Source organism: Scyliorhinus torazame, chromosome 1 (genome assembly GCF_047496885.1).
Source record: "Scyliorhinus torazame isolate Kashiwa2021f chromosome 1, sScyTor2.1, whole genome shotgun sequence".
NCBI lineage: Eukaryota > Metazoa > Chordata > Chondrichthyes > Carcharhiniformes > Scyliorhinidae > Scyliorhinus > Scyliorhinus torazame.
In genome coordinates, this window is record NC_092707.1 from 56263342 (window position 1) to 56278202 (window position 14861).

At 45.6% G+C, this 14861-nt stretch overlaps 1 protein-coding gene across 4 annotated transcripts in view; it reads right to left on the reverse strand.

Moving 5' to 3' along the window:
• The window catches only part of ift81 (intraflagellar transport 81 homolog), a 225098-nt gene extending 221037 nt beyond the window's left edge, over window positions 1-4061 (reverse strand). For 3 of the 4 annotated variants that reach the window (XM_072495120.1, XM_072495113.1, XM_072495124.1), the window contains exon 1: window positions 3971-4061. The gene's annotated coding sequence lies outside the window, so the exon portion shown is untranslated. Of the gene's footprint in view, window positions 1-3636; window positions 3937-3970 lie in introns of those variants that run through there. The other variant, XM_072495115.1, reaches the window with a different exon arrangement.
• Between the last annotated feature and the right edge of the window lie 10800 nt (window positions 4062-14861).

The window sequence follows — 14861 nt, forward strand, 5'->3', positions numbered from 1 at the left end:
GAAAAAGGCCTTAGGAATGAAGATGGGGAGGCACTGAAAGACAAACAAAAATCTGGGGCGGACCGTCATTTTCACGGTCTGTACCCTCCCCGCCAGTGATAGCGGGAGCATGTCCCACCTCTTAAAGTCCCCTTCCATTTGTTCTACCAACCGGGATAGGTTTAACTTGTGTAGTACCTCCCATTTCCGGTCCACCTGGATTCCCAGATATCGAAAGCTCTTTCCTACCATTCTAAGCGGCAGCTCTCCCGGTCTCTTCTCCTGTCCTCTTGCCTGGATCGCAAACATCTCACTTTTCCCCATGTTCAATTTATACCCCGAAAAATTGCCAAATTCCCCCAAGATTCGCATTACTTCCCCCATCCCCTCCAACGGGTCGGAAATGTACAAGAGCAGGTCATCTGCGTAGAGCGAGACCCGGTGCTCCAACCCCGCAACGCCCCCCCCCCCTCACCCCACCCCCGAAGCAGCCCTTTCCAGTTCCTAGAGGCTCTTAACGCCATGGCCAATGGCTCTATGGCCAGAGCAAACAGTAACGGGTAGAGGAGGCACTTTTGCCTCGTCCCTCGGTGTAGTTGCTAAAGTCTATTAAAAGGGATGCATAACAGGACACTGAGAAAATATCAACAGGATTGGACAAAGTCAACATGGATTTTTTATGAAAGTTAAACATGTTTGACAAACCCACCGAAGTTCGTAACTAGTATAATAGGTAAGGACAGCAATACTGCCATACAAAGGAAGAAATAGCTGTGCTAGAAGAAAATACCAACAGGATTGGACAAAGTCAACATGGCTTTTTTATGAAAGTTAAATCGTGTTTGACAAACCCACTGAAGTTTGTAACTAGTATAATAGATAAGGACAGCAATACTGCCATACAAAGGGAGAAATAGCAGTGCTAGATCTCATCTCCTTTTATTGCTTCTTCCTGGGGTGCTGTAATCAGCAAAAATGATGCAAATAGACCATACTTTTAGTATGTTTTAGCACAAGTGTAAATTTGCATCACATTTAGGATGTGTCTCACACAATGGTGTAATTTATTTATAACTTTTTATGATTGACGCAACTGCGTCATTAAATTATATACTTAATAGGTTTGCACGTCAAAATGAAAAACTTCAATAAAAACATCTTGAAATAGTCAACGGTGAACCAGTGGATGTGGTGTATTTGGATTTTTAGAAAGCTTTTGATAAAGTCCCACATTAGAGGTTCTTGTGCAAAGTTAAAGCACATGGAATTGGGGGTAATATATTGGCATGGATTTAGAATTGGTTAGCAGACAGGAAACAGAGTAGGAATAAATGGACCTTTTTTGAAGTGGCAGGCAGTGACTCGTTGGGTCCAGCAGGGATCAGTGCTTGGGCCCCAGCTATTCACAATATTCATCAATGGTTGAGGGAACCAAAAGTAATATTTCCAAGTTTGCTGATGACATGAAAGTTGATGGGAATGTGAGTGGTGAGGAGGATGTCAAGAGGCTTCAAGGGCAAATACATGGCAGATGCAGTACAACATGGATAAATGTGAAGTTATCCACTTCGGACAAAGAAACAAGCAGCAGGGTATTATTTAAGTGGTAATAGATTGTGAAACATTGGTGTACAAAGGGACCTGGCTGTCCTAGTGCACCAGTACTAAACAGTTAGGAAGGTAAATGGCATGTTGGCCTTCATAGATACATAGAAGACAGGAGCAGGAGGAGGCCTTTCATCCTAATCCTGCTTTCACCCCCATAGCATTTGATCCAGTTCTCCCCAAGTGCTATATCCACCCGCTTCTTGAATATATTCAAAGTTTTAGCATCAACTACTTCCTGTGGCAATGAATTCCACAGCAAGAAGACTTGAACACAGGAGCAAGGATGTCTTACTGCAGCTGTACAGGAGCCTGGTAAAACCATACCTGGGAGAATCATCTCAGTTTTAGTCTCCTTATCCAAGAAAAGATATACTTGCCATGGAGGTCATCTGATTGATTTCTGGTATGACAGGATTGTCATAAGAGAACAAAGAACAAAGAAATGTACAGCACAGGAACAGGCCCTTCGGCCCTCCAAGCCCGTGCCAACCATGCTGCCCGACTAAACTACAATCTTCTACACTTCCTGGGTCCGTATCCTTCTATTCCCATCCTATTCGTATATTTGTCAAGATGCCCCTTAAATGTCACTATCGTCCCTGCTTCCACTACCTCCTCCGGTAGCGAGTTCCAGGCACCCACTACCCTCTGCGTAAAAAACTTGCCTCGTACATCTACTCTAAATCTTGCCCCTCTCACCTTAAACCTATGCCCCCTAGAAATTGACCCCTCTACCCTGGAGAAAAGCCTCTGACTATCCACTCTGTCTATGCCCCTCATATTTTTGAATACCTCTATCAGGTCACCCCTCAACCTCCTTCGTTCCAGTGAGAACAAACCGAGTTTATTCAACCGCTCCTCATAGCTAATGCCCTCCATACCAGGCAACATTCTGGTAAATCTCTTCTGCACCCTCTCTAAAGCCTCCACATCCTTCTGGTAGTGTGGCGACCAGAATTGAACACTATACTCCAAGTGTGGCCTAACTAAGGTTCTATACAGCTGCAACATGACTTGCCAATTCTTATACTCAATGCCCCTGCCAATGAAGGCAAGCATGCCGTATGCCTTCTTGACTACCTTCTCCACCTGTGTCGCCCCTTTCAATGACCTGTGGACCTGTACTCCTAGATCTCTTTGACTTTCAATACTCTTGAGGGTTCTACCATTCACTGTATAATCCCTACCTGCATTAGACCTTCCAAAATGCATTACCTCACATTAGTCCGGATTAAACTCCATCTGCCATCTCTCCGCCCAAGTCTCCAGAAAATCTAAATCCTGCTGTATCCTCCGACAGTCCTCATCGCTATCCGCAATTCCACCAACCTTTGTGTCGTCTGCAAACTTACTAATCAGACCAGTTACATTTTCCTCCAAATCATTTATATATACTACAAAGAGCAAAGGTCCCAGCACTGATCCCTGTGGAACACCACTGGTCACAGCCCTCCAATTAGAAAAGCATCCCTCCATTGCTACTCTCTGCCTTCTATGGCCCAGCCAGAGAAAAGAATCGGTTGACTGGGCCTGTAGTCACTTGAAACGTGCAAAATTCTGACAGGGCTGGACAGACTGATGGGAAGGATGTTGTTTCCTCTGGCTGGGGGTTCTGGAACAAAGGGTCATATGTCTCATGAAATGGGGCAGGCCATTTAGGACTGAGAGGAGGAAAAACTGGTTCACTAAAGAGGGTGATTAACCTGTGGAATTAATTCTCTACTACAGAGGCTGTGGAGACCAAATCACTGAATATGTTTAAGGAACTGGATAGACTTCTGGACTCTAAAGGTGTCAAGGGGTATGAGGAGAGCACGCGAATATGGTGTTGAGATAGAGGATCAACCACAATCATTGAATGGCGAAGCAGGCACAATGGGCAGAATGGTTCCTATTTCGCAAGTTTGTTACAACGGACGCATTTGCTAACAAGAGTGAACAGTGGAAAACACTCACTTAAAATACCCTTCTTAAATGGGGCGACTATAAAATGACGATATTTATCGTTAGTTTGACTGGATAACGAACATTTAAGAATTCAAACGTTACCCTTTGTGGATCAGCAATAAGCCTGGTTAAATGGCTATCCAGCGGCAGGGGAGCTCAGAAACTTTTAGGGAGGCGGCATGAGCTCCAGCTTTGAGGATTTGGCTCAGACTCTCCTGTGATGCCTCTGGATGCTTTTAGCAAAAAGAAACGGCGACCGGACAGCCCAGGCCGCGGGTTCCTTGTAGCGACGATAACCTTCACAAGCCGCAAGCGGGATGTCTGCTGCGCGCTTTGAGGCCTCCGTTATTGGAGGCGAGCCCCCGCTGGAGAGCTAACACCGCCGTTAAAAACATCCAGGATGTTAAATTAAGAGGGAAAATAATCGGCAACTTACGCAGGAGCTTTGAAGCAAGGAGAGATGTGAAGCGGTTGGAAAAGAAGCTGCCTAGAAACCAAAACACCAGTTGCTAACCGGAAGTTAGTTTACAAAGACAGGAAGTGGCCGGTATCCAGGCAACGGGCGAAGCTGAGAGGCGAGCTTGTGCTTCCATTTCACAGTTTAACAAAAAAAAGATACCTCAAAGGGCTTTGTTTGCTGCATGCTGTATTTCCAATCTTTAACAAATTGTGTAAGGAAGGGCCTGTTAATTATAGGCTCATTGACTGAACCGCAATAGGAGGAAATAATTAGGATGTAATATATGTCCACTCAGACAGAGAAAGGCTGCATCAGGGACACGAAACATGGTTTCCAGAAAAGAAGGACTTATCTAACGTAGATTTTTCGAGGAACTCTGCGGGTTAGCAGATGAAGATTTTGTCCACCTACACTTTCAGAATTATGTTAATAAATTGCCGCTCAAGAGATGGACAATATCGAATCATATGGGATTAATGTAATCTGCTACGGTTGTTCGAGAACTTGCTAAATCTCTGAAGGTAAAAAGTAGTTGTTAATAGATTTGAATTTACTTGATATGGTGCCCCACAGGGATCAGTGTTAGGACATTTGCCAATTACTATTTTCATTGATGGTTTAGTTGGAGGTGTTTCGGGAATGATCTCGAGTGGGTACCCTGGCCAACGTTTTCCCTCCCTCCCACCGCCAGGGTTGCCAAAGACAGCTGTAGCACCCCTACCACTAGCAAGCACATCGTTGTCAATAAAAATCACTGATTATCCACAGGTAGCTATAGTGAAAACATTTTAGCCAAATCTGCTAATTTTAGTGCATTGCATTTGCATTGGAGTGTACATTTATAATAATCTTTATTGTCACAAGTAGGCTTATATTAACACTGCAATGAAGTTACTGTGAAAAGCCCCTAGTTGTCACATTCCGGTGCCTGTTCGAGTACATGGAGGGAGAATTCAGAATGTCCAAATTACCTAACAGCAATCCTTTCGGGACATGTGGGGGGAAACCGGAGCACCCGGAGGAAACCCACGCAGACGCAGGGGAAAAGTACAGACTCCGTACAGATCAGGAATCGAACCTGGGACCCTGGTGCTGTGAAGCAACATTGCTAACCACTGTGCTAATGTGCAGGTCTTCCAGGTGAGGCCATTAGTTCCAGGCCTCGGGAGAATCCAGTGTAGACGTACTTAAATTAGCCTCGAAGATAAAAGCAAATTACTGCGGATGCTGGAATCTGAAACAAAAACAGAAAATACTGGACAATTTCAGCTGGTCTAAGAGCATCTGTGGAGAGAAAAGGGAGCTAACGTTTCAAGTCTGGATGACCCTTTGTCAAAGCTCAATTAAATTAGCCTAATGACCAGTGGCGGACCTACATTTTTGGGGCCCTGAAGCTGGAACTGTTAGGGGGGCCCCTTCGCAACCAGCAACAAGGTCTGGGTAACCACTGTTATCTTCTTCAATGGGATTGTTCCACAACAAATCACCACAAAGTTTTTAAAAATGTAACCACTACATCTCAAATTTTGATTAAAATTGCTGTACTGGATTATCTCATATGACAAAGTCACTGGTGTGAATAAAAATTTCCTATGCTTATTGTTTTCACATTATGGGGGGATGAAAATTAGGGAAATGTTATATACATGCATGATGCATCATAGAATGATGAAATAAAACATAGAAAAGACCACAGTCAATATAATCTTTTATTTTAGACACCTATGAGAATACATACTACATGAAGCACATTTTACAAAATACTCTTTTTTTCTGTTTTTTCTAGCAACATATTCATGTACAGTTTTGTCATATGAGAGCTTCCTTGCAATGTCATTTTCTAGAGACAATATGCATAAAGAATTTAAGCGCTCTTCAATCATGGTAGACCAACATTTGTTCTTTATAAAGGATAGCTTTGAAAAATTCCTTTCTGCTTCACAGCTCGTGATAGGCATTGTCAAGTACAGCTTAAGCGTAGTAGTAATATTGGGGAACACCTCAATTCGGTGTTGCTCACAAATAAGCTGAAGAACTTCTGCGCATTGCATTTTAGATGGCGTGTTTTCTTCTGTGTTCTGGGATTTCCTAAGGTGCTAATATTCTTTGAACTGATAACACTCGTTTATTAATTTGTGGTCAATATCATCTTTGTAATACGATATAAGTTTAATACCGTCCTCATCAATTTCAGAATTGTTCACCAATTCTGAGAGAAACTTGAACCTTTTCGCAATCTGCTCATATGGGTCAATCCTCTTGCAGTGGGGAGAGTCTCTTCCGCCTCCGCCATGGTGGAGACCGTTGCGGAGGCGGAAGGGAAAGAGTGCCCCCACAGCACAGGCCCGCCCGCGGATCGGTGGGCCCCGATTGTGGGCCAGGCCACCGTGGAGGCACCCCCCCGGGGTCAGATCGCCCCGCGCCCCCCCCCAGGACCCCGGAGCCCGCCCACGCCGCCTTGTCCCACCGTTCAAAAGGTGGTTTAATCCACGCCGGCGGGACAGGCAATTTATCGGCGGGATTTCGGCCCATCCGGGCTGGAGAATCCAGCGGGGGGGGCCCGCCAACCGGCGCGGCCCGATTCCCGCCCCCGCCGAATATCCGGTACCGGAGACTTCGGCAGCCGGCGGGGGCGGGATTCACGGCGGCCAACGGCCATTCTCCGACCCGCTGGGGGGTCGGAGAATGACGCCCATAGTGTGCAATCCTATCGGCTGAATTTTCTCTGAGTTCTTTAACAAACAAAAGTAAAGATGATAGCAGAAGATAACCTTCAAATACATCAAAACCAGAGGTTTGGAGTTTCTAACTTGTTTTGTTGAAACGCTCCAGCACTTCTTCCCAAACGACTGTTAAAATGGCATATTCCAGCTTTACCAACTTGTGGTATAAATTCTTTGCATCTCGTTTACATTCAGGCTTCTCTTCTGAGTCTTCAAAAATATGTTTGAGAGTTTGTAAAATACCCATATATCCATTTTTAATTGCCCGGACTGCTTCATAGTGTGCAGACCATCTAGTTACACTTAAGCTAGCACGGTACGGCAGCACGGTAGCACAAGTGGATAGCACTGTGGCTTCACAGCGCCAGGGTCCCAGGTTCGATTCCCCGCTGGGTCACTGTCTGTGCGGAGTCTGCACGTTCTCCCCGTGTCTGCGTGGGTTTCCTCCGGGTGCTCCGGTTTCCTCCCACAGTCCAAAGACGTGCAGGTTAGGTGGATTGGCCATGCTAAAAATTGCCCGTAGTGTCCATAAGGGTTGGGAGGGGTTATTGGGTTGCGGGGATAGGGTGGAAGTGAGGGATTAATGTGGGTCGGTGCAGACTCGATGGGCCGAATGGCCTCCTTCTGCACTGTATGTTCTATGTAAAAAGCTCTTTAGAGAAAAATGTAGATTGCTCTGCGTGTTTAAAATCCCCCATCTTCGTGGAGATCCAGTAAAGAAAACATACAGCTCCTGCAAAATGCCAAAATAGTCAACAACTTCAGGTACAGTAGATACTGCCTTTTCTCCAACAAGGTTAAGTGAATGGGCTGCACATGGTACATAGTCTGCGTACCTGTTAATGTTTTTAAAGAGTGCTTGCAGCCCTTTCTCCGAGCCCTTCATGTTAGATGCATTATCATAGGACTGACCACAGATATTTTCAAGTGAAAGCTTATGTTCACCCAGAACTTGTATTTTGTTGAACAAGGTCGTGGATGAATGGTTTTCTATCGGTAAAAATGTTAAAAATCTCTCACAGGGTTTTCCATTATAGCAGTATCGAACCACAATTACCAGCTGGTCAACATGTGTCAGGTCAGGAGTAGAGTCAACAATAATAGAGTAGTATTTGGTGTCTAGGTTGTTGATTTGATTCACAATTTCATCTTGCACATGTTTTCCCATGATTTCTATCAATTCTTCATACACGGGTTTTGATAGGTAAGTAGCATTTACTTTTTCATTTTTACATTTCTCGAGATGTTCTTGTAAAAATGGGTCGAACTCTGCAATAAGTTCAGTGGCCCCCATGAAGTTTCCATTATTTGGTGAGCCCCACTTCTCCTCATGACCTCTAAATGCCAAACCTCTTTCACTTAAAAACTTTATAACAGCTACAACTCTTTTCAGTACTTCAAAATAGCACTGTATGGTTTTTCTCATCTGTTCTTCAAGTTGCAGATCCATAGTATTTTTATTTGACTTTCTTGTTATCCAACACAACATCGCCCTCTTATGTTCCATGATGTCTTCATGATTCTCCAGAGTTCTGAGTACATTCATCCAGTCAGAAAACCCACCTGTTGTAAGTGATGTTTGGCATTTAGAAAAGAGTTTGCAAACAAAACAGTATATACAGCCTTTGCTCTTTGAGTAAACTAACCAGGATCCCATCACAGTCTGGCCATTTTTCAATCTTTTTTCTAAATATTTGTTTGAGAAACTTCTGTTTTGCTCCTTGTAAACCCTGCTTGATTCGGTATTTACATCATCTGTTTTTTTATTTTTTTAAAAACCTATGTCTTGCATTAAACAATCCTGTATGAAATCATTATCAACTGTTATGGGCCAGTTTTCGAGGTCACTGTATTCTTTGAAATCACTGAATTTGCTTCCTGTTTCATGCTTCTGCTCAGTCTCTAATTTACAGAGCAGTAGGAGGCCATTCGGCCCACCGAGTCTGCACCGGCTCTTGGAGAGAGCACCCTACCAAAGGTCAACACTTCCACCCTATCCCCATAACCCAGTAACCCCACCCAACACTAAAGGCAATTTTGGACACTAAGGGCAATTTATCATGGCCAATCCACCTAACCTGCAAATCTTTGGACTGTGGGAGGAAACCGGAGCACCCGGAGGAAACCCACGCACACACGGGGAGAATGTGCAGACTCCGCACAGACAGTAGCCCAAGCCGGAATCGAACCTGGGACCCTGGAGCTGTGAAGCAATTGTGCTATCCACAGTGCTACCGTGCTTCCCTTTCATGTTGACCACTGTGATCGTCATCTGTATCAAAAGCGTCAACAGTGGGTTGAATATTGCTGGAAAGAACTCCCACGGTTTGTGCACTATTACTGGCTTCAATGGTGTTTGCTTGGCTTGTTTCGAATGTAGGTGTTGACAAACTTGACATTGCAAAATAGTTTGTTAGTTTTTGACATTTAGAAATTTCGTCAGATCGCTTTTCATTGAGTTTGTGATTTTGGTATCCACTTGAGTACTTTCGTGAACTCATTGTTATTCCTCTAGGGTCTTGACCTCTGTTAAAAAGGGAATAAAATTACATTAACCACAGCAGAACAGCCAACTTACCGCGACACTCCACCTTTACAACATCTGTGCTACTGACTCTCAAACTTTGGGTTTGTTGAAATATATACAACAAGAAATTAATCAATTTGAGTCGTGCGACTATTGTGCATGCTTTGAAAGAAATTTTTTTTAGGTCTACTTTCTGAGAAAGGTTTTTTTTTAAAGCCCCTTCTCAGAAAGTAAAGCACCATTTTTTAAGATTTATAATAAATAAGCTAAATAGGCTAAACTAGGCTATGTTCAAGCTAGCCTATGCTAGGCTAGACTAAGTTAGGCAAGACTAGGCCACCAAAACTCATAGGCTAAGGTAATGTAACACAATTTTACCATTATTTGAACACTTTTCATAATAAACACCTGTAATTTAACACAAATTCACCCTTTTATTACTTTTTCATAAATACTTGTAATATAGTATTAGCCTAGGCTATGCGGTCGTAGCCTACCTTCCGTTCACCTCTTCATAAAAACTTAGGCTTAGGCTAATCTAACACTATTTCACCTTTATTACTTACCTTACTTTTCTAAAAAAACATTTATTTTTGAGTAGGGGTAATTAAAATATTGTGTCCTTATGAACACTTTATTGAAAAAAATTCTTGTCTAGATCACAATCACGAGTGCTATCACATTGAAAATTCACGTTAGCATTGTGATTGCCTTTTCAACGGCTCCCCTTTTTTGTTACAACACATCATCTACTGTTTGTATTTTTGTCATAAATGTTAATAGTGTTTTAAATTGTTTATAATTATTTTATATTAAATATATTTAGAATGAAACATCCTTAATTTGAACGTTTTTTCATTTACGGCTAGCTTACATGATACTTTAATAACCTTTTAATTTTTATTTTAACTATTATTTTGTATTGAATTACACTATATTATTAATATTATTATTTCTTAAAAACCCCTTCTCATACAGTAGACCCAAAATTTTTAAGCAATGCGGACTAAAGTCGCTTCTGGGGCCCCTCCGGGATTAGGGGCCCTGAAGCTTAAGCTTCATTAGTTTCATAGTAGATCCGCCCCTGCTAATGGCTCACTTGAATATGTTAATCTGGAATTTGTCCAGCAAGGGCAAGATCCAGATTGTGATGTGTCATGAGATCTCATTAGATCTTTCGCAAGATTTTCTTTTTATAAATTTAGAGTGCCCAATCATTTTTTTTTCAATTAAGGGGCAATTTAGCGTGGCCAATCCACCTACCCTGCACATCTTTGGGTTGTGGGGGTGAGACCCACACAGACATGGGGAGAATGTGCAAACTCCACACAGACAGTGACCCAGAGCCAGGATTGAACCTAGGTCCTCAGTGCTGTAGGCAGCAGTGCTAACCACTGTGCCACCGTGCCGCCCTGATCTCTCACAAGATTTAATGGCCTCATCATGTCACCGAGTCAGGCGCGACAAGGCCATTAGATCGTGCCCGTAATGAAAGTATTGTCGACAATGCAACACTTATTCAGCAACAACCCCATCACAGATGCTCATTTTGTGTTCAACATGGCCACTCAGCTCCTGACCTCAATACAGCCTTAGTCTTGACTCTTCAAAGTCTGTCCATCATTTAAAAACACCAGTAAAATGTGATTGAATACTCTTCACCTGCCTGGATGAGTACAGCTCCAACAACACTTAAAGCTCAACACCATTCAGGACAAAGCAGCCTGTTTGATTGGCACCCCATCCACCACCTTAAACATTCACTCCCTCCATCATTAGTACATGGGAACACCACCACTTGTCAAATCACACACCATCATCCTGCACTAGATTTGTAATGCTGCACCTTCACTGTCACTGGATCAATATCCTGGAACTCTCTCCCTAATATCACTACAGGAGTACCTATACCATATGAACTCAAGTGGCCAAGGAGGTGGCATGCTATCACCTTAGAACATAGAACGATACAGCGCAGTAAAGGCCCTTCGGCCCACGGTGTTGCACCGAAACAAAAGCCATCTAACCTACACTATGCCATTATCATCCATATGTTCATCCAATAAACTTTTAAATGCCCTCAAGGATAATTAAGGAAGGGAAATAAAGGCTGACTTGCCAATGCTGCTCACACCCTATGAATGAATAAAAATAATTTTTCTTCATGAATATGCTGGAATCTATTATCAAGAAGTCTGAACAATGTACTTAGAAAATTATAGTATGATCAGATTGAGTCAACATGATCTACAAAAAAGGAAATCATGGGTGACAAATATACTAAGAGTTTTTTGAGGGTGTAACTAGTGGAGTAGATAAAGAAGAGCCAGTTGATGAAAAGATTAATTTAAAAAAAAAAGTAATGTAGGCCCCTTACTTTCAGAAATTGGGGGAATTCATAACAGGGAACAAAGAAATGGCTGAGGAACTAAATTCGCACTTTGCTTCTGTCTTCACAAAGGAATTCATGAATAATGTACCGGAAGTTCTGAAAAGTTTCAGTGAGGAGCTAAAGGAAATTAATATTAGTTTTTTTTTTAAATATGTTTATTCAAGTTTTCCAACACAATTTTTGACCCCCCCCCCGCCCAATAACAGAAGATAAAAGAGACGCAAACACAACAATTAAACATTTTACATTGTACAAAACATTTACATTGGGTTTCCCCGTGTACAATAGCCCCCCCCATATGACATTTAACGGTACTCGTAGGGGAAGCCCCCCCCGCCCACCCCCATTCCCCCCCCCCAACAGAACCCCCCCCCCCACCCTAGGGTTGCTGCTGCTGCTGACCTCCTTCTAAAGCTCCACGAGATAGTCTAGGAACGGTTGCCACCGCCTGAAGAACCCCTGCACAGACCCTCGTAAGGCAAACTTTATCCTCTCCAACTTAATGAACTCTGCCATGTCATTTATCCAGGCTTCCACACTGGGGGGCTTCGCGTCCTTCCATAATAACAAGATCCTCCGCCGGGCTACCAGGGACTCAAAGCCCAGATTACCGGCCTCTTTCGCCTCCTGCATTCTCGGCTCGTCCGTTACCCCAAATAATGCCAACCCCCAACTCGGCTTGACCTGGACTTTCACCACCTTGCACATAGTCCTCGCAAGACCCCTCCAAAACTCCTCCAGTGCCGGGCACGACCAGACCACGTGGACGTAATTTGCCGGACTCCCCGAGCACCGCCCACACCTGTCCTCCACCCCAAAGAACCTACTCATCCTCGCCCCTGTCATATGCGCTCTGTGAACAACCTTGAATTGTATTAGGCTGAGCCTGGCGCAAGAGGAGGAAGAATTAACCCTACTCAGGGCATCAGCCCACAGAACCTCATCTATCTCCTCCCCAAGCTCCTCCTCCCACTTGCCCTTTAGCTCCTCTACCGCGGCCTCCTCCTCTTCTTTCAGCTCCTGGTAGATCGCCGAGACCCTGCCCTCTCCAACCCATACACCCAAAATCACCCTGTCTTGGGTCCCCTGTGCCGGGAGCAGCGGGAATTCCCTCACCTGCCGTCTCACAAACGCCCTCACTTGCATATACCTAAAAGCATTCCCCAGGGGTAACCCAAACCTCTCCTCCAGCGCCCCTAGGCTCGCAAACGTCCCATCTATGAACGTCCCCTATTCTCCTAATCCCTGCCCGATGCCAGCTCCGAAATCCCCCATCCATCCTTCCCGGGACGAACCGATGATTCTCCCGAATCGGGGACCCAACCGAGGCTCCCACCTCACCCCTGTGTCGCCTCCACTGCCCCCAGATCTTCAGCGTTGCCGCACCACCGGACTCGTGGTGTACCTTGTCGGCGAGAGCAGCAGCGGTGCCGTCACCAGCGCCCTCAGGGTCGTGCCCACACAGGACGCCATCTCCAACCTCTTCCACGCCGCCCCATCTCCCTCCATTACCCACTTACGGATCATCGCCACATTGGCTACCCAATAGTATCCGCACAAATTCGGCAGAGCCAGCCCCCCCCTGTCCCTACCCCGCTCCAGAAACACCCTCTTTACTCTCGGGATCTTATTTGCCCACACGAAACCCATGATGCTCCTGCTTACCCGTTTGAAAAAGGCCTTGGGAATCATAATGGGAAGGCACTGGAACACAAATAGAAACCTCGGGAGGGCCACCATTCTAACCGACTGCACCCTGCCCGCCAGCGAGAGTGGCAGCATATCCCATCGTTTAAAATCCTCCTCCATCTGCTCCACCAACCGCGTCAAATTGAGTTTGTGCAGGGCCCCCCAACTCCCAGCCACCTGGATCCCTAAGTACCGAAAGCTCCTTTCCGCCATTTTCAGCGGCAGGTCGTCTATCCCCCTTCTCTGGTCCCCTGGATGCACCACAAAGAGATCACTTTTCCCTACATTCAACTTATACCACGAGAAGTCCCCAAACTCCCTTAGGATCCGCATGACCTCCGCCATCCCCTCCACTGGGTCTGCCACATACAGCAACAGGTCATCCGCATATAGCGACACCCGATGTTCCTCTCCCCCACGGACCAGTCCCCTCCATTTCCTGGACTCCCTTAGTGCCATGGCCAAGGGCTCAATTGCCAGTGCAAACAGCAAGGGGGCACCCCTGCCTCGTCCCGCGGTACAGCCAAAAGTACTCCGACCTCCGCCGATTCGTAGCCACGCTTGCCACCAGGGCTCTATGTAACAATCTGACCCAGCCGATCAACCCCTCTCCGAATCCAAACCTCCTCAACACTTCCCAAAGATACCCCCACTCCACCTGGTCGAAAGCCTTCTCCGCGTCCATAGCTACCACTACCTCCGCTTCTCCCTCCACCGAGGGCATCATAATTAGGTTGAGGAGCCTCCGCACGTTAGTATTTAGCTGTCTGCCCTTTACGAACCCCGTCTGGTCCTCATGAATTACCCCCGGGACACAGTCCTCAATTCTCGTAGCCAGCACTTTTGCCAGCAACTTAGCATCCACATTAAGGAGCGAGATTGGTCTATACGACCCACAATGCAGTCGGTCCTTGTCCCGCTTCAGGATCAGAGAGATCAGCGCCCCGGACATTGTCGGGGCACCCCCCTCCCTAGCCTCATTGAAAGTCCTCACTAGCAACGGGCCGAGCAGATCCGCATACTTCCAATAAAACTCGACCGGGAACCCGTCCGGCCCCGGGGCCTTCCCCGCCTGCATGCTCCCCAATCCCTTAACCAGCTGCTCCAGCCTTATTGGCGCCCCTAAACCAGCCACCTCCTGCTCCTCCACCCTCGGGAACCTCAGCTGATTCAAGAATCGTCGCATCCCCTCTTCCCCCGCTGGGGGATCAAATCTGTACAAATCCCCATAAAAGTCCCGAAATACCTCATTTATTCTCACCGCACTCTGCACCGTATTCCCCCCTCTATCCTTAATTCCACCTATCTCCCTCGCTGCCTCCCTCTTACGAAGTTGGTGTGCCAGCATCCGACTCGCCTTCTCCCCATACTCATACATCGCCCCCTGCGCTTTCCTCCAATGTGCCTCTGCTTTCCCTGTGGTCAACAGGTCGAATTCTGTCTGGAGATTCCGTCGCTCCCTGAGTAGCCCCTCCTCGGGGGCCTCTGCATATCTCCTATCCACCCTTAAAATCTCCCCCACCAACCTCTCCCTTC